Genomic DNA, 21117 nt, shown 5'->3' with positions numbered 1-21117 from the left:
ATTTAATTTTTTTAGCATAATCTATTTAGATTCAACTTGAGCGCAAGTGTCCTACAACGTTTGTGAACACGAAGTGCAGAAGTCTGGATTTATAAAAGTCTCTTACAATAAAAAATAAGCACTTGTTTCATTGTCGGAAAAAATTTGTTGATTTTGAGCAGGTAAACTGAATCAGATAACACAAAACAAAACACGTGTGGCAGCAAATAAATGCATTGCGTTCGGATTTCTGTTTTCAATCAATTAAATACCAAATTAATCAGCGATTGTGATACAACATACGTGTTAGACGGCGCATATCCGCTATATGTTAAAAGGCTGTTCCAGTAACATTTTTCGTGCAAATAACTGACAAAACAGTTTTGAAATCTTTGATACGGAAACAAAACCTTATAAATCTTTTTGGTTACGTTGTCAAAAAAGTTTTTTACCAGTACTTGCTGACTGAACATGAAAACTGAAATGTAGATAGAACTATCTTCTATGGTTTATTTTTCTGAAAAGAAAACTGTTGAATACGCTATTCCAGCATGCCTAAAACTTTGAGTTATTTTCTCATAATATTCAAACCAACTTTTGAAATTACTTATAATTTTTTAATCTTAACTGAATATAGTATATTCCAAGAAATTTTAATTCAACAGTACTTCAAGATCGACTACGGTTTGTTAAGTCGGGACAGCTAGGAGTATTATTTAGTTGAGAGGTGTCTGCATGAAATAGAACATTTTTCACTTTAACGGGTAATTTCCAGCAACACGAAGGAACAGGAATAGGCAATTCATTGTCTCCTTTCATAGCTGACCTTCTCATGAACCGATCTGTTAAGTATTTTAGAGCAGAGAAATGATACAATTCAAAGATATAACTGAGGTAACTGGACTAAATTTTTCGCATTTTGGACATACATTACATGCAACTATTTTGTAAACATTTTAAAGAATCGAACGTATTAACAATAGCAATTCACACATCAAAAAGATAATAATTGAAACCAAGCTGTTTTAGATACTTAAAGCGTCAAGTTTCAAGTTTGAATAAGCCCCTCACTTTCCCTTCAAATCAGAAGGTAAGTCTCACTTTCATTTGTCCTTTGAATAGTTTGGAAAAGCCTCGAGAGGATTCGTTATGAAAGTTGTTTAAACTTCGGGATTGAGCCCCCCGAGTCCACTAGACGACCAAAAGGATTTAAAAGTTTGGGATTTTGAAAAGCGAATATTTTAGGGAAAAACGCAGAATAGACAAGAATTGCTGAATTGTTGACACAGCTGCAATTTTTTTCTCGGTGTCAAAGGTGTCGTTAATTGCATCCGCGGATAGTTTTTCATGTTCTTCCTTCTATCACAAAAATAGTTGCTAGCTGTTGTTTGGAAAATACCATGTGCCCTATTAAAATAAAAAAAAACACCCACTGATGTAAGTTTCTGTATCGAACACTTCTTAAAGTGCTTAACCAATTTGGACATGTCTACTGCAACTGTATTTACAGTTGAATGTAAATTTGAGTGCTAACTCCTTGGGAGTAGAGCGAAAACACCGCCCTTCATTTTAAATTGAATCGCTGTTAATGCCGTTTGTTCGTAAGTCTTAATTCGTGTTAAACTTTTCGAATACAAATTAGCTCCAGCCGCTTAATATTTAATCAGTTTGGCGCGATGCAAAATTGAAAACCTTCATCTCATCGAACGTTCCTGCTAAAAAGGCAATTTTGTCTGGTACACGAGCGGAACAGCCATTATTAAATAACGTATGTTTGTGTTGTGAAGAGGATTGTGTGGGAGTAGTAGGCAATAATTGCGTAATCTCAGGTCGACAGTATTCAAGTTAAGCAAGTCGCGAAACGTTCATATTCCTTACAGTGAAGTCGCTTGTCCTTTAACTTGATTTAAGTGTTCTATTAAAACCACTACCTACCCCTTGAAAACTCGAGATCGGCTTTTATACGGGGATGAATATTCATTACTTCGTTCCAACCAGTCTTGGCAAGACAATAAAAGCTTTTTCAGGCTTTAATGTTCAACTAACGTTGTAATGAAAACGTTTGTCAGTCGTAAATTCATCACAGGCTTGACATACAATTAGTGTCCATATTACCGGTAAACCTGAAAATATCCCAGACTTGTTTTGGCGGGAGGTTCAATGCTGGCATGTGAGCATCCCTTGAGTGGTTAAAAACACTTAAGTGGTCTATGAATAGCACGAGGGTTGCAAGCTCACAGTGAGAAACAAAGCCAGTTGAGTGAAATAATTTGCTGCAGGCTTGCAACAATCACATGCGTTTGTAATTACAAACTATTGATTAGTGCATCTCTATAGTTCTAAAAATAATAGTTTACGCAACGCGTTGCGAACTAAAGTTTCAAAATTGTCGTATTTATCCCCTAAAAAATTTGGAAACTGTGTGAAGAAGTGTAAGATTAAAGTGGACACATAAATACAATTTTTAAAGACAGGGTTCCATTTAAAACAGATTTTCGTAAATTTCTTTAATTTATATCTATATGAGACATTTTAACTATACCTTTTATATAGCATTTGATGTAAAGATAATACCATAAATTCCACGAAATTTGGTCATGTTTAATTGACTAATTTTAATTATTATTATTATTAATTAGGCATTTTTCAAAACTTAGTTTTCTTTTGGTAACTTAGGATAAATTGTTTGAAAAATTGTGGTGGATTTTAAAATCTGCATCATATCTTTTTTTACTGTTTTTGCGTCGAACATTTTGGCTTACATGGTTTGGTAACGCTTTTGCTGACTGAACGTTTATGTGACGCAATATGTGGACTTTTTACACAAATCAAACCTATAGTTGCAAAATGCATTCATTTACGGTCAACACTGTTGATGTATTTTCAAACAAAAATTGTATATTGTCCTAGTTAAGCTTTTGTATTAATTGTCCTGCGAGAGAAGCGTAGGTGGGTCACAACTTGTATTTTACACATGGTAGCCGGAATAGGCAATTAGAGGACTCATTTCCAAGAATCAAATCTAGAGGAGACCATCTTTAATTAGAACGGTATCTTGTGGATTATTTAGCAAATCGTGTTAAGTTAGAGTCGATAATCTCGTTACTGAAATTAGCCACCAAAGTGGGTAATCTAGCAATAGTAAGTTATTTCCAGTCTAAACACAAGGGTGATTAAAATCACGTGTAATTATAACGTTGGACATTACAATTATTGTATTAAATTTGTTCACTATATTTTCTATAGTTCACACATTCAACAAGAACCGAAGGACAACCGAAATTCTTCACTTTGAAGCTTAAGTTTTGTGTTAAAATTTCTCGAAATGAACGATGCAGCAGCGGAACGATTTGGATTGGTTCCATAATTTTCAATTTTAAGTTCCCGAGCGTAATCGAGTCGTTTCCGTCTGTCAGTATGTCCGTCTGTCTGTCTGTTTGTATGTGTGTCTGTCTGTGTGTCCGTCTGTCCGTCAGTCTACCGTCCCGATTTTTATTAGACATATAGTCACCGAAAGTCCTTGGCCGATTGTTGTCAAATTTTGTATTTATATTAGGAATATCATGTAGATGGTAAAACGCTAACCAAAACTTATCTAATCATTCCCACCAATAATGTGATGACGTCACTTCAAAATTGTACATAGTAAATGGATTTTAAATTGTATAAAATAGACGTGTTGAGTTTTTACCCGAAACGTCCAGATTTTTGGGAAAAAAATCAAAATTATTAAAATTTTGCAATTTAAATTGGAATATGCAAAACCGAATACTTTGAAATCTTGCCGATGGTTTACAGTTATGGTAAGCATGATACATTTTTAATCAAACTATATTTACAAATCCCCCCCAAAAATTGATGACGTCAGCTCAAAAGTTTGCGAACAAATCCTGTCTAAAATGTACAAAATATGACGAGTCTGTGCTTGTGATTTATCATTCCATTCATATTTTTTGGATTTCCTTATACAGGGGGACTCAAAAAAAATTAATGAATGCGTGAATTTTGCCGAATAAGTCCTATCCGAAATGTGCAAAATATGATCAGTCTATACTTGTAAATTGTCATTGCATTCATATTTTTTAGATTTGCTTATATTTATTTATTTATTTATTTATTTTATTAGCCCAATTATTGGATTACATCACTAATAGGTAGGTAAACAGTAATAGTAATAATAACAATGAACAGCGCAAAATAGATAGTAAATACTCAATTAAATTTCCATAGTTTCAAAGATAAGCTTAATCTGACTAATGCTAGTAAAAGAAATGTCGATTTTGTGACCAATAGAGGAGTGGTTCCTAACAGCCTGATAAAGAGGGGAGGCCTTCATGATGTTAGTTCTCGGTGTTGCGATTTCAAATAGATTAGTATTCCGAAAACGTGCTGTTACTGTCCGAAACTTTAACATACTCAGTAACTGTGGGCAATCTAGGTAGGAACGCACTAATAAACCAGCATTAAAACAGAGTCCACCATTCTTCTTCTCTGAAGACTGTGTAATTCAAACCTTTTTAGAAGTAGGTCATGTGGAAAACCTTGATTCGGATAAACCCCATCAATCCTGTAGGCAAGGTATTTTAGGAAACGCCTTTGAATTTTTTCGATGTTAGAAAGATGAATGTCATAAATAGGGCTCCAGATTCTAGATGCGTACTCCAACTTGGATCTTACGAAAGCAAGATACAAACCGTTTAATGCAACAATATCGTCGATTTCTTTTTAGTGTCGAATGACAAATCCTAACGATTTAAATGCCTTAGCAGTAATTATGTTAATGTGATCAACAAAATTCAATTTTGTATTAAACGTAACTCCCAAGTCACGAATTAAAGATTTACGTTTTATGACGTTATTGTCAAAACAGTAATCGCAATGAGGGTTGTTGATAATTTTGGAAAAGGACATTACATAACACTTATCACCATTGATGCAAAAGAAATTCTCCTGGCACCAATTAGAAATAATGTCAAGATTATTCTGAAGCCTGTCACAATCTTCGAACAATTTAATCTCTATAAAAATTTTCAAATCGTCAGCAAACATTAAACAGTCGACTGTTAAGTACTCCGTTATATCATTGATATACATATTAAAAAGCAGAGGACCCAAAACCGAGCCCTGAGGAACACCTGAAGTTTGAGCATAAGAATAAGAGTCGAAACCATTTAATGAAACATAGTGAGATCTACCAAATAAGTACGATTTAATTAAGGCGATAAGAGAGTCTGATAATCCAAAGCTTGAGAGTTTACGGAGCAATGTTTAGTGGTCAATGCGGTCAAAGGCCTTAGAAAAATCTATATAAATGCAGTCAACTTGCCCTCGTCGATCTGAAACTTCAGATATAAATTGAGAAAATATTGTGAGATTAGTGATTGTCGACCGACCTTTCATGAAACCATGCTGCTTAGTTGTTATCATATTGGAGACGTGAGAATAAATAATATGATGGAGAATATATTCAAACACTTTAGCGAAATTGTTAATTATGCTTATCGGACGATAATTAGATATATCAGAACGATTTCCAGCCTTAAAAATAGGTGAGACACGTGAAACCTTCCACAAATCAGGAAATTGTGATGTTTGAAGGATTAAGTTAAAAATCAAAGTCAAGGGTCCGGCAAGTAGTATGGCACAGTCTTTTAAAAAAAGAGAGGGTATGGAATCAGGACCAGCAGTCATTGATGGCTTCAATCTCTTTAAAGCTTTCCGAACAACGGATTCACTAAACTGAGGTACATGCAGCATATTGATATTTAATGCTGACAAGTCTTGATCACCGATATCTTTAGCAGGAGATGTATTCTGAATGCATGTTTTGGTAAAGAAATTTGCAAATGAATTAACAATTTGCAATGGGCTTTCAACGTTGTAGTTATTGTAGGTCATTACTGCCGGGATTGAGATATCGTTATTTTTGGCTTTAAGAAAATCCCAGAATTTTTTTGGATCAGATTTTATATTTCTACTGACATTTCTAAGATAATTAGTGTACGCAATTTTAACCATTTTCTTTATTCTGGCCCTAATTAACTTAAAGTCATTGTAATCCGATTCAGATTTCGTACGCCTGCAGCTTCGCTAAAGTCGATTTTTTCTTTTCAACAAATTAATAATTGTAATGTTATACCATATCGGTTATTTATTGGTTCGTCTTTGTTTCATTGGCACATGTTTATTACAAATTGAAGTAAGATGATCATTCAATTCACTGCAACATTGGGATCTCTAATACCGTTTAAAAAACCAAAGTCTAACTGGCGAATCTCGTCATATAAGAGAAATAAGTTCGCTTTTCTGAAATTATAGATCAAATTTGACTTGACTTCCAAATGAATGGATTTCAACTTCGAAGTCGACACAGTAAATTCTAAAGGTGGATGATAAGAATCAATTTTTGTGACAGGAACTTCAGATTTATTAATTTTTAGATATAGATTAGAGATTATAAGATCTAATAATACGTTATTGCAGTTGACTACACCATTGTACTGGCTAAGTTCATAAAAATTCATAAAGTTTAGAAGAGCTAAGACTTTACTATTATCGGTAGCATTGATTTGACTAATTTCATAAAATTCAGGAATATTAAAATCACCGATTATTATTATTTTAACATTATAGAGACAATTTAACGCCATTAAACAGTTAAAAAATAAAAGATATTCATCCAGATGACATTTAGGTGGTATATAAACTAAAATCAGGTAAAAGAGTAACCCGACCGTGTCTCCACACTTCATAAATAATATGTCAAAATTTTTTAGCTTACAAAAGTTATCATTAATTGTACAAATATCAATCTGGACAGCATTCAAGTTTTTACGAGTTGCTATCAGTACACCTCCGCCACGTGTTCCAGAAGTTACGATCAGCCCTAAAAACATTAAAGTAGTTTGCATCAAAAATTTCACGGTCGTTGACATTCGAACATAACCATGTTTCGGTAAATGCAAAAATATCATGTTCCATACTAATACTAGAAGTTAAAACCTCAATAAGTTTGGTATTCAAACCTCGCACATTTTGATAATAAATATCAATATTTTTAAGACGATGGTATATTTCTGTACGATGTGCAGGAACGGTCGACTTTGACATTAATTGCTATTCTAAACTTAAGATGTTGTGTTTAAAATCAGAAACAGCTCTTTGATACATACGACAATTCTTTATATCCGAAGCGGCATGATCTGAGTTTCACTTTTGCACTGACTCAAAGAATGTTCCTGTGAACACCTGGGACAAGTTGGTTTTCGGAATGAACATTGTTTTGATAAGTGATTAAAACCGCAACAATTAAAGCATCTTCGGACCTCCACGGCATCATAAGGCAAACAATAATCAAGACCAACAATAAGGTGACCACTGTGTAAAATACTCTTATATGCCGCATTATCAACTTGGATTAACGCTTGAAACTTCGTCTGATATTTTTTATTACTATTGCTGTCTCTAATCACATTCCTGTTTTCGTTGTTGTCATTGCTTCTGTTACTTTTAATTTGTGTGAAATTTTATATATACATAGGATGATTCAAAGAAAATAATAAATCAATCAATTTATTTTGTTGAACAAATCAATTGCCCGTCCAGTCTATAAGAAATCTGGCAGATATATGTGTTTCAATTAAAATTCTGAGAGGAAATAGAGACATTCAACTTTTGTAAACGTCATCGTTTTTAGCTTGACGAGGAAATGTTAATTGAGTGCATATATATTTTTTTAATTTAGCACGGATACAAATATTTTTGCGAATTTTGATACACCATTAAATTGCGATACAACACTTACATATTTATTCTCTTTTTAGTTGATAAAAAAATGTAATCAGAACTTCTTACTTACATCATAATTTTATCCGTGTTAATTCAAGTCCGTAGTTTCCTTGTCGCATTACTTCAAATGTTTGTAAATTAGGTCACAAGAGTCCTATATAAACTTGTACTGTTCTTTAATAAGTGGAAAGCAACTACAATTAAGTGAAGAGTTCATTATTATTAAAATCAGTTATTTCTTCAGAAGACAGTAAATTTGGCAACTTTACAATAAGAGCGTTCAACGTAGTCGATTTAGTTTTCATCCTTAGAGTTAGTTCATTGCTATTGTCAAAATAAACCTCTCTCGACTTAGTTATCCCGTCATTTATCTTACACTCCAATTCAGGTGACTATTCTCACGTTACTTTAAGATAACCATGGTTCACAAATTAACTTTAGCCGTAATAAAGTGAAGTTACATTTCACTGGAGTTTTACGGTCGGGAATGAAGGAGTGCTTCGCATTCATAACGCCGCTCCAAAAAACTAATAATCTTTTAATATTCACACAACCGTGGAGGATAAATTTATTTTGCTTAAAAATATACACTGCCTTGAAAGGAAGTCGTCTCGGGTAAGTTTATTATCTCGTAGGCACAGAAAATAAACACAGCTGACTTTATTAACGGTATATTGGATAGTAGACAATCATCTTCTAATATCGCTGTTTCCTCTAATACAAAGAAAATATAACTTTGCACTACGTAGTTATTTTCAGCAGAAATCAGATTAAAGATCAACAAGCGAAAGTTATTGCAAAAAGGAACTACAGGAATTAAACAGGTGCTTGTGCTTCAGAAATTTCGATACGACTTCGAGTTACAACAAAAACACATACATATTTTCCTATAGATTTTTTTTAGTTTTGAAAAGAGACCACCGTTTGGCCGGGGAGCGGGAGAGTGTTGAAGAAATCAATTCAAACCGAACTATATTAATTTTCCGCAATACACACAACTTTAGATTTTTTTTCTACTGCGTTTATTATCCGTTCGCGATATTTGTATAGTAGGGTTGGCCATGAAAATCTAGTGAGTTTGTTGGTATTCGATGCAGAAAAATAAAAATTCCCTCAACTTTTTTCGTTAGGTTATGTTTTATTAAATTAAAGGTTAAAAAATATGCCAGAAATATAAAAATTGTTGCCGATACTTTCAGTTTTCAATAGCAATGACCAAGTTAACGGTATCCATTTCTTAGAAAGCATAAAACTTTACGCTATTTAAAACAATTATTCGGCTTTTTGTAAGTGTTTATTTCATATGTAAGGAACAAACTCTAAAATTTCACTTAAACATTGTTTTTATATTAATGGGGGTTCTACATACGACTATTGTCGCATGCCACATTTAGCAGCTCATCTTTAATTCTCAATCATCAGTTCGTTCTGCTCGCCCACTCTTCTCAGAAATGGAAATTTCGACCTTTGTGAACAGCCTATTTCCATATCTTCGAACTTCTCTTTTCACTTTTCTAAGATTAGTAAAAGGGTTGGTAAAAGAGAACAACCTTGCTCTAGTGCTTTGATGGGTTTAGCTCTTCTGAAACATTTTTCTGGCCTTAAATTGAATGATTTATCTATATAACTATTACTAATGCTTACGTAAGTGCTCTTTATTTGCTTTTACTAAGTACTTCCAAACGCTTATTAATAAGAACGTTACTATACGCCTTCGCCAGGTCCATGAAGAGTTACAAAAAAAATGCAAACGCTTAAAATTTGGTGCAAAGCAACAACGTGGATGATCTAACTAAAATTATACTTATTTTATTGTACGTCAGGTAGTTTTTCACATACTACCTTGGTAAATTTAGAACGAAAGATGCGTAAAAATATCACCCCCCGACAAGCTACAATTCACTCCAGTTCCATTATTTCGCTATGAAAATCTGTATCATCACGGTCATTTTCAAATTCAGATTCTGAATCAGATTCACCTAGCCAAATAATGAAAGGAGGTATCGATTCGTACGAAAGATTTCCCATATTTTTTCCCAATCTGCCAAAATAAGCTTTTCACAATGTTTACAAAAATTTTGCCACATGCTTGGAGTACATTTAGAAAGCGCCTCAAGCCATAAATTCTCCACCCTATTTTTTAATGAAGGTTGAGAATTTATATGCTTGTTGTTATAGTTCTTACAAAATCCCCACGCCATTTCAATAGGATTATATTGACAATGGTACGGAGGTAATCTTAAAAGTAAATTATCAAGTGATCTTTAACTTAAAAACACTAAATATTCATTATTTCATTGTTTTGTGGTGGCAATATTCAATTGATATTGTTCCTTAGCTATTTATACCTTTGTTCCTTATACGTTATCCTACCGTCGTCTTCCTCGTTTGTCTAATCGTTGGTCACCACGATTGACCGTTGGTGCGAACAATTGTGTCCTTGTTTGTATAAATTCCTATATCTTAAAATTAGTTTTACTTGGGTAAATTATTCGTTGTTATAAGTATAATGACTAATTTCTGCCTAGTGTGCGAGAGTGCGGTACCGCCTACCACTCCCTCGATTAAATATGGTGGATTTTGTAAAAATACTGCCACATTAAATGTTTAAATATAGCTGAATCTGAGGTAACGGCGATTATTGGTAACAAGAATACCTGGATTTGTGAAAAATGTTCACTATCATATAGAGATCATCCAGTTTCAGCTGCGGTTATTGAAGCAATAATAGCAAAACAACTAGATTTGTTGTTAAGGAATCAACTTCAACAATCGATGGACGACCATTTCAAACGTTTGGATGACTGTATTACTACTGTTGAGAACAATGTTAGGATTATTCAGGATGAATGGTCAGAATTTAAAAAATCCCACAACAACGACTTGGGCGGGTATAGTCTTAATGACGTAGTTTCAGAAATAGAAGATCGTAAGCTACGTAGTCACAACGTTATGCTCTTTAATATACCTGAATCTTCTGCATCTGCTATAGCTGAAAAATTCACTGCAGATCTTAACCATGTGATGAAAATTCTGGACCATTGGGAACCTATCCACAACCTAGTAAAATTGTTTGGATCGATAAACAGGCCTCTGAAAATAGTATATGATTCAGAGAGTTCGGTCATGGAAATTTTAAAATCTAATAAAGTAAATACCAACCGTCTTCATCATTTTCGACCGGATTTGACAAAAATGCAACGCGATCATATTAATGGTGTAAAGAAGGAAGTTTCGGATAGGATTGGCAACGGTGAAAAGATATTGTTTTAAAATATAAAAATAATTGTCCTTCCATTATAAAGAAAAAATCTACAGCTAACAATTTGTCAAAAGAGTAATCCATTTTTATTATCAGAATGCTGGGGGTATAAGAACAATACTTAATGAATTCTGTTTGGGGTTTAATGCTAGTGTGTACGACGTAATTATTATCACTGAAACCTGGCTCTACGATAAAATATCTGATCCTGAATTATTGTTGCGAAAATATAACATCTTTCGTGCCGATCGAAATATTAACACTAGTACAAAATTACGGGGCGGTGGTGTATTAGTAGCTGTTAACAAAGTTTTTAATTCTTCTATTGTTATGTATGGTCAAAATGTAGAAAGTGTATATGTTCGTATAAATACTAATAAATTAAGCCTAATTGTTGGGGGTGTCTACAAACCTCCTGCATCTGATATTCATGTTTACAGTGATCACTGTTCTGAATCAGAATCTGTTTAATTCTTTTCTTCAATTTTCCAAATTGCAACTATATAATTGCGGATGATTTCAATCTTCCCTTTCTTATTTGGGATAAGAATAAAATTACTAATCATTTGGTTGGTTCTTCTAAGGATTGCTATGACGTCTTAATTTCTACTTATTCTTTTTTAAATCTATAACAGGTTAACACTATCCCTACTAATCGTAACGTTTTCCTTGATCTTATATTTTCAAATATTACTAACTTACAAGTAAACGCCGCCGTTGATTCAATCTTTGATAACAGTCTCCATCACATTTCGTATTCGTGGTCTCTACCTAATTTTTGTGTTTCCGTTCTGTCTTCTGAAATTGAAATATTTGACTTCGCTTATGGGAATTATCATCTACTTAATGATTATCTGGCTTCTGTGGATTGGGAAAGTTGTTTTGTTGGTCTGGATGTGGATGATAAAGTTACAGTTTTTTATGGCATTCTCTTCGATGGCATCAATAGATTTATTCCAATAAAAACTGTTAAATTGAATAGTTCATCGTATCGTAGATGGTTTAATACTGAATTAAAAAATTTGATTCGTAAGAAAAAAGCAGCTCATTCAGTTTTTCGTAAATCGGGCACGATTGAGGATTACCTTTATTTTAGATCATTGAGGGATTACTGCAAAGAACTTAATACAGATCTCTATAAGTCATATTTGACTAGAGTTAACAATAGTTTGTCGAGTAACCCTCAATACTTTTGGAAATTCATTAAGGATAAAAATAAAGGGCGATGGTATTCCAGAGGAAATGGTTTTTAATGAAGAACGTGCAAAAGGTGGAAATGCAATTTCCAACTTATTCGCTCAGTTTTTTTCTTCTGTATATGAAAAGAACAATAGGAATTTCAACCTTAATTTTGTTTGTTTGGTTTAAAGGTGTCTGAGGTGCTGAGGTGTTTGAGCATATTTCCCAAATAAAATCCTCCTCCAATTATGGTCCAGATGGGATTCCAAGCATTCTCTTAAAAAACTGTATGTTCACAATTTCTCTTCCATTGATTTTGTTAATTCAATCGTCTCTAAATGAATGTAAATTTCCTAAAGTTTGAAAAAACAGTTATATTATCCCTATATTTAAAACTGGTGAACTGAATAGAACTGATAATTATAGAGGAGTGTGTAACCAATCTGTTATTGCAAAGATTTTTGACTTCATAGTGTCTAAACAATTGCAGTGTATGTCGTCCTGCATAATTTCTGAAAAACAACATGGTTTCGTTAAAAATAGATCAACTCTGTCGAACTTAATAGAATACTATTCCTTTCTTAATGATGCTTTTGCCAATAAACTTCAAGTTGATGCTGCATATACCGATTTCTCTAAAGCCTTCGATAAAGTAAATTATAAGTTGCTACTTTTTAAGTTATCCAAATACGGTTTTAATAACAACACTATAAAGTGGTTAGGGTCATTCTTGAGTGATAGACAGCAACAGGTGAGAATTGGGAATAACTTATCTACTCCCTTTTCTGTAACATCGTGGGTCCCACAAGGTTCAAACTGTGGGCCTATTTTGTTTTTGTTATTTATTAATGACATAACATCTTGCTTTCACAATTCGAATTTTTTATTATATGCTGACGATTTGAAGCTATTTAAATCTGTTCAGTCTATGACTGACTCAAATGAATTGCAAGTTAACCTTAATAGATTACGTGCATGGTCTTTGAGCAATTTACTACCTCTAAATCTCAAAAAGTGTTGTGTGATCTTTTTCCTCAACTCTAAATTATTGGTAACTTTTAATTATCAGTTAGAAAGATCTGTCATAGCTCGTGTGAAAGAAATCAAGGATTTTGGCGTTATTTTTTATTCATTCCTTATATTCAAGCAACATTATTATCATATTTATAATAAATCAATTAGAATGTTAGGCTTCATATGGCGTCATTGTTGTGATTTATCTCAGTAGTCCATTAAATTGTTGTACAATTCATTTGTGCGTTCTCATCTTGAATATTGTTCCCCAGTATGGAATCCATATTATAGAGTTGACTGTGATCTACTAGAAAAAGTTCAAAAGAGGTTTCTTCGTTTGATTGAATTTAAACTTAATCGTAGTCATGATCAGGGTGATTACACTTGGATTTGTAGTTATCTCCATATAAACTCCTTAGAGGATAGGTGTTGTATGTCGGATATTTGCTTTCTCCATGGTCTCATAAATGGTAACAGTGACAATTCTTTACTGTTAAGTAAGTTAACGTTCTTAATTCCTGCAGCCAATAGTCATATTACGCGTAGTTCAGTGACGTTCAGAATTTCTGTATCTAGTACCAACAAAACTAAGAATCATCCTATCTTAAGAATGATGGAGACAGCCAATCATCTAAATAAATATAACGATTTCGTATTATTCAACAGTGGTAAACACGAGTTCAAAAGAAAACTAAAGCGATTATTTCCGATACAATTTTTAGTTTAGAATTCTATTATTTTTTCTTATTTATGTCTTCTGAGTTTAAGCATTATAAACAGTGTATTATGAAAATACAGGGTGATGAAAAAAAGGCGCCCACGATTTTAACTAGAATGTCCTTTTCTGTTAAAGCATCATGAAAATTGCAGCAAAAGTGCTATAAATATATTTTCTTTTACTTTAAACCATTTTTATAGCAGCAGAAAATGACAATACTGTATAAGTTTAACTTTCTTTTTTGTAAAATTAATAATTCACAGGTGCATTGGTCTCCAAGAAACTGAAACTGACATCTACACAAAACAAAATGACTGTCAAATTGTATAAATTTTATTATTTTTATAAATCTTAATTTATTTTAATTAAAAACTACAAAAACTATTAGAGCAATTGCTCGAAATGCCTGCCTTCCACTTCAATGCACAAATTTGCCCTTCTAATTAAATTTTCCTTCACTCTCTGGAGCATAGGGGCATTTATCGTTCGAATATCTGCATTTATTCTGTCTCTTAATTCTGCCAAGCTATTTACTGGGGTAGCATATACGAGATCTTTGAGATGACCCCAAAGAAAGAAATCGCACGGATTTAGGTCTGGTGCAATCGCACCACCTCTACCAATCCACCCATGTGGATAAGCCTCGTCGCACCAATTCCGGACTATTCTTCCAAAATGAAGAGGTGCGCCGTCCATCTGCAACCACATATTCCTTAAATTAGCGAGGGGCAAATCCTCAAGCAGAACTTGAAACTCATTTTGTAAGAATTCTAAAAAATTTTCTGCATTTAGTCTTGCAGGCAATTCAAATGGCCCTAGAAGATTCATGTTAATAATGCCAGCCCAGAGATTGAGGCTAAAACGTCATTGATGGGCACGAGGACGGACAACGACGTTGGGTTTTCAGTTGCCCAAAAGTGATTATTGTGCTGGTTGAATACACCATCCTGAGAGAAAATTGACTCATCTGTCCATAAAATGTTGTCAATAAATCTGAGGTCGTTTGCATGACGTTGAAGCCATTCGCAAAATTGCATTCTGGCAGGGTAGTCACCTGGACGAAGAGCCTGTACCTTGATGTAATGATAAGGATGATAATGTTCATCAGCAAGTATAGCTTGTATCGTTCTATAATCTACTTCAAACTCTCGTGCTAGTCCTCTAATGCTTCGCCCTGGTGCATTTTCAATAGCTTCCAAAACAGCTTCCTCTAAAGCTGGCGTACGAACTTCACGCGGTCTTCCACGATTTACATAAATCGGCATCATTTGACCATTTTCTCGTAATCTTTACTCCACTCCTCTAATAACTTTATCATCTGGATGACGTCGTTGTGGATAAAGTCTAGCATATTCTCTTGCAGCTTCGGCTGCGTTATTAGCTGCTGCGCCTAACCAGAGCACCATGTCAAGATACTCACTGAAACTGTATGCGTATTCCATTACAATTTTTTTGAATATTTTTGATTGACACACGTTCAAATGTGACAAAACAAAATAACAATGAAAATAAAAGTATTGTCTTGTTACTATGAGAATTGGTACTTTTATATCTTTAATAAAACTGGTTTCAAGAGGTTATTTGTTTGTTTTCGTGGCAGTTATTATCAATTGCATCAAAATGTAGACGCTAACAAATAAATTATCATAAAATTCGTTATCCTATAGGTTTCTGTTACCAAAAAAGGAAAGCTTACATCTTCGTTAAAAGGCAATGAAATTAATTTTTGTTTTCGATTTCTTCTACAGTTAACAATTACTTCTAACATGACGATTAGCTTCGGCGCCTTTTTTTCATCACCCTGTATATTTTTATCTGTTCTCATTTCTATTGCTAATTTTTTCTTATTGTTAAGATGAATTAATTAAATAGTTTAAGTTTGTATACTTGTATATTTATTTTATGTACCTACTATTATTGTAATTGGAGTTATCCGTCAATAAAATAATAATAATAATAATAATAATCTAAGAACTTCATCGTCACTTTCTCTTAATGTCTCGTCTACCAAATATCTATTTTTTCTATTGTTTCTGAAGGGTTTAATTAAATCCCACAACTGTTTCTTCGAAATTTTTTTGTCAAATTCAACACTATGTTTAAAGAGCCATTCCTGCATTTCACATTTTTTACTAGAAAAAGTGGGTGGTTTATCCAACTGAACTGAATGATACGGTGCATTGTCTAAAACCACCACACATTTTTGGTTCAACTTTGACAAAGCAGGAATGAGCGGATTCAATTTTAATAATAATAATAATAATGATTATTTAACGGTTAGACCAGTTACAAAAATGGAAAAATATGTAAATAGATAACATATAGACCAAACACAAAAAAAATAAAAATAAAAATATTAAAAACTAGTTGACAGTGTAGTCCGAATATTGCGCTTGAAAGAACTGAGAGAGACACCCACTATATCAATATCACTATATGCTAACGATAAACGCGATATACGACCAACAGGGCTATAAAATCTATAGCAGGTACGTGAAGAAAACAGGGCAAGCAGGTGGGTATGTCTGCCCCTTCTCTCGGGCACATGCAACTTAAATAATCTCAAAATATCAGGACAAACAATTAAGGAAGACAATATTTTAAATAGAAATATAAAATCAAACATCTTTCTCCTTACCTCTAATTGCAATAAACCCAAATAAGTCAGTATATCACAGTAATTAACATAAACAGTACCACATTTAAAGCAAATAAATTTTACAAATCTCCTTTGAATTGACTCAAGCCTATTTATATGAATTCTAAAATAAGGCGACCAAATGACTGTACAGTATTCGAGATTAGATCGTATGAAAGCGTTAAACAACAACAATGTACGAATATTAGAGAAATCCGAGCACATCCGTATAATAAAGCCTAACAACCTAGATGTTTTGAACACAACATTATCAATATGGGCGTTGAAGTTTAATTTGGAATCAAATATAATACCTAGATCAGAACATAAAGATACTTTTTTTAGGTAAGTATTAGACAAAGAATATTGATAATTAATTGAACAACGTTTTCGACTAAAAGTAATAAATTTACATTTAGGAATATTCAGTTCTAATTTATTGTACTCACACCACATTTCAAAATTGTATAAATTAGCTTGAAGAGCAAGACAATCATTTAACGACCCTATACACTTAAAAATTTTTACATCATCAGCAAAGAGAAGAATCTCACTACTATGTATTACATTATTGAATAACCTAACTCCATGCTTTCAATAACATAGTTAGTGAAAACAAACAGATTTGTGGCAGTCGAACGACCTTTACAAAAACCGTGTTGGTTGTTAAAGATAATATTTTTAACCGCAAAAGATATAATATCAGTGACACAGGATTCAAATACCTTAGCTATAGGAGATCCAATACTAACAGGTCTATAATTTTCAACATCACTACGACTACCAGTTTTGTGAATAGTTGTAATATATGAAATTCTCCAAACTGATGGAACTTTTGATAGGAACAATGAATTATTAAAAAGAATATGTAGAGGAAGACTCAAGCTTTCGGCACATTTTTTAACAAAGATGGAAGGTATGCCATCAGGACTTCTTTTTGTTGAGGATTTCAACGCTCCTATTTTTATCAAGATGTTCTCAATCTCAATAGTAATTACATTTAAATCAACTGGATTAGGACTATTTTGATTGCATGCCCCTTTGAAATTTGAGGAATTCTCATGACAATAAACTGATTCAAAATGCGTTGCAAATAAATCAGCAATAGTCTTGGGACAATTTCCCCAAGCATTTTTTAAGAACATGTTTGCTGGTAAGGAAGATAAATCCGTCTTAGATTTGACATATTTCCAAAATGCATTGGTATCATTTACAATATTATTTGAAATTTTACTTAAGTATCTTTTTTTGCATTCATCAAGAGCAGATTTACATTGAGATCTAAGTAAACTAAATTCTTCGTAATTAGATGTAAGTTTGGAATTTTTATATTTTTTGTGTGCTAACTTTTTTTTTATAATTAGAATCCTGGTGGCATTATCAATCCACTTCGGAAAATTATCATGATGTGATTTAAATAACTTATAAGGCACATACTTAATTACAGCCGCATTAACAATAGAGTAAAACTGAAATATACATTCATCAATATCATTAATGTTCTTCAGAAAATCCCAACATATCTCATTAAAATGTGTATTTATTACATCAAATGGTGCATTATTAAAGTCAAAAGCAAATTCGTAAGAATCGTCACTCATATAAGGCAAATAAATATCAGGAATGTCAATAACTAATGAGGGATGATGAACATCACAACACACAAGAGGAATGGCCTGACTGATTAAGACATTAGGATTGCAAAAACAAAGATCTAAAATTACATTATTACTGTTTAGAATATGATTAAATTGTTCCAAATCGTTAAAACTGTAATTATCACAAATAAGCTCTTCAATTGCAGACTTAACATTATTCGGAATTAGATTATCACATTGATTATCACAGATCCACTCGATATTTGGAAGGTTAAAGTCACCAGCAATAAATATAATAGAATTAGGATAATGCTGAGCTAATGTGTTTAAACAGTCAATATGACTAGCATATAACTCAATGGGCGACTTTGGAGGAAAGTAAACTATTCCTAATATTAGGCTTACGTTATTGACTAATTTGAGCTCAACCCAAATTTCTTCTCGGTGACCAACATCAAGGAAACATAAATGTTGACATGATGGTATACTTTTGTTCACTGCAATCAGCACTCCACCTCCTCTAGACTTGCAGGTAGTTTCATATGACCGATCCTGACGAAACACTACATAGCGGTTGTCAAATAACTCATTGTCACGGATGTTGTCGATAAGCCATGTTTCTGTTAGTGATATAACACTATAGTCATTACACATAACATTACTTAGAGTTCGTTTATTTTAGTTCTTAATCCACGCACATTTTGGTGGTAGATACTTAGGCAGTTATCGTTTCTTTGCGAACTTGACGAAAATTTCTTTGAGAACCGGAGACTGACCTACTGTGCTTTTGAAAAAATTTACGGACTGCCACACCAGAAGGCCAAAAAGACGGATCCATTAATTTTGAGTAAAATGATGCATCGACAGTGAGCTTGAAAGAGCTATAACTTTCAGGAAACTTAGAGACAAGCTGAGATAACTCACATTTAAAGCTTTCCTTAATGTCATCATTCAATAAGCTGAATTTACTACAAATGAATGATTTAATTTTTTCCGTTGATACCTTAGAATTAACTCTAGTGATATGGATATAAGCCTTTTCAACTCTTTTGGACGCCATGAATTCGCATTCAATATTATTTTAGCCATTTTCTAAAGCTATATTTCTAGCAGTACCAATTATCAGGTGGGTTTTCTGTTTTTTACGACGTTTTACTTGCTCCCAAGGAATGCCTTTTTCTGGAATATTAGAATCTTTAATTTTAATAGGATCTTCTTCAGTTTCAATGATACCGTCAATTTTACTCGAGTCTACTTCGGAAACAATTCTTCTCTTCTCCGGTGTTTTTATCAGTGTGATATTGTTCTCAAACAGATAATTGTTTTTCGCCATTGATTGATTAGGAATTTTTATAGGATAATGTGCTTCTAAAAGACGAATGAGATCAATGTTTGATGCTGTTAGATCTCTCACTTGCTGTTGTAGTTCGTAGACCTGATTCCTTAAGGATTGTGTTTCTTCTTCAATTGTTTTTTTCACAAGTTGCAGAAACTCATTTCTCGAAGATTCCATTTCAATGTCACCTTCAAACAATGTGTCCTTTTCATGTACACAAAAAGGGTTTTTAACCATTATAGCTCTATTATAACAAGAAGGGTGAAAAACTGCTTTACACTTTTTACACGTAACACGATTTTTAACTGAACTACTACAATATTCACATTTAATAACTGGATCGACAGAACCAACAACCGTATCGCTAGCCATCATTCGTTCGAATGAAATTTTGAAAAACTGTCCCGTCCATGGTTTTATGATAGTCTCTATCGTTATTTTTTGAATTTAAAAAATTGTTACAACCATCCAAGAACCCCGTTGAACAACCCGCGTGGAGAATAGTAAACCTTGTTCCTTCACTTTTAATTTTGGTGAGATTGCTTTTTAGATCAGTATCGTGCACCCAGCGACGAATGGACGAACCATTTTGATAGATCCATGTCTCATCCAAATACACGAAAGTAAAATTTTCACCAGAATTTAGAAACTGTAAATATGTTCTCAAAAAGGAAATGTTGGCTGCAACGACATGTTTTTATTTACATAGAATTTTGCTACCATTTACTTCTCTGTGTTTATAACCCATTGACTTAAGAATTTTGTATAATGTGATTCGTCCCCATTTAAATTCCAACTGTTCCCTAGAATATGCCAAAAGAGTATCTACAGTGAAATATTCGTTTTTTTCATTAAGTTGCGAAATTTGTCGTTGCAGGTCTTTCCGAAACATATAATTTGTAAATAAATCCGTTGGTTGTCGCTACCAGATAGTGATGTTTTTAAATTTTGGTCCCCTGTTGATAAAATTTTCGCCACAGTTGATGTTCCCACCAATGAAAAAAAAAACATTTTGCAGGGTACTTTTACATTACAGAAAATATGTTCGAGACCCTCATAGTTACTTCTTCGAAAGAAAGATCGGGCCTGTCTGTTTTTTGGAAACTGCAAAAAATATCTTTTATTGCAATTTTTTGTTGCAGTAAAACTATTTTAGGCATTTTCTTTTTAAATAATATCGCCATGATCTGTGAATCTGTCACAGTGACAAATTATTATCTATGCTGACAAAATTAACACATTTGTTTGCTTGATTAAAAAATTGCGTCTAATAATTCTGATCTAATAAATGAAGTAGAAAAGTGGCAATTCAGCTCAAAACAAATGTCAATCAGACTACTGATAGACAAAAACTAAATGATCAAATCAGTTTATCCAACTTAAAGAAAACATATCACAGCCTACTTTACTATATAAAGATCGTGAATGGATAATATGTGTAATTTTCTCTGGAAATGTAGATTATTATCAGTTATAATATATTAAGTGCATCGCAATGTTATCGATAATTTTGAGCAACAATAACTCGAATGCTTGTTGCATTGAAAACGCACGAGTGCTTTAGCACGAGTGCATTTTTCTTAGGCAACAAGCATGAGAGATTAT

General features: G+C 33.1%; 1 protein-coding gene across 1 annotated transcript in view; it reads right to left on the bottom strand.

The window, feature by feature from the left end:
• Positions 1–21117, bottom strand: part of LOC135136196 (contactin-1) — a 548953-nt gene that overhangs the window by 211208 nt on the left and 316628 nt on the right. The gene's annotated exons all lie outside the window — the stretch shown is intronic.

The sequence above is a fragment of the Zophobas morio genome, unplaced genomic scaffold (assembly GCF_036711695.1).
Source record: "Zophobas morio isolate AGI-343-1 ecotype UQ-CSIRO unplaced genomic scaffold, CSIRO_AGI_Zmor_V1 ptg000026l, whole genome shotgun sequence".
In the NCBI taxonomy this organism is placed as follows: domain Eukaryota; kingdom Metazoa; phylum Arthropoda; class Insecta; order Coleoptera; family Tenebrionidae; genus Zophobas; species Zophobas morio.
The sequence above is the reverse complement of the archived record's forward strand: the minus strand, read 5'-3'. Positions and strand labels throughout refer to the sequence as shown.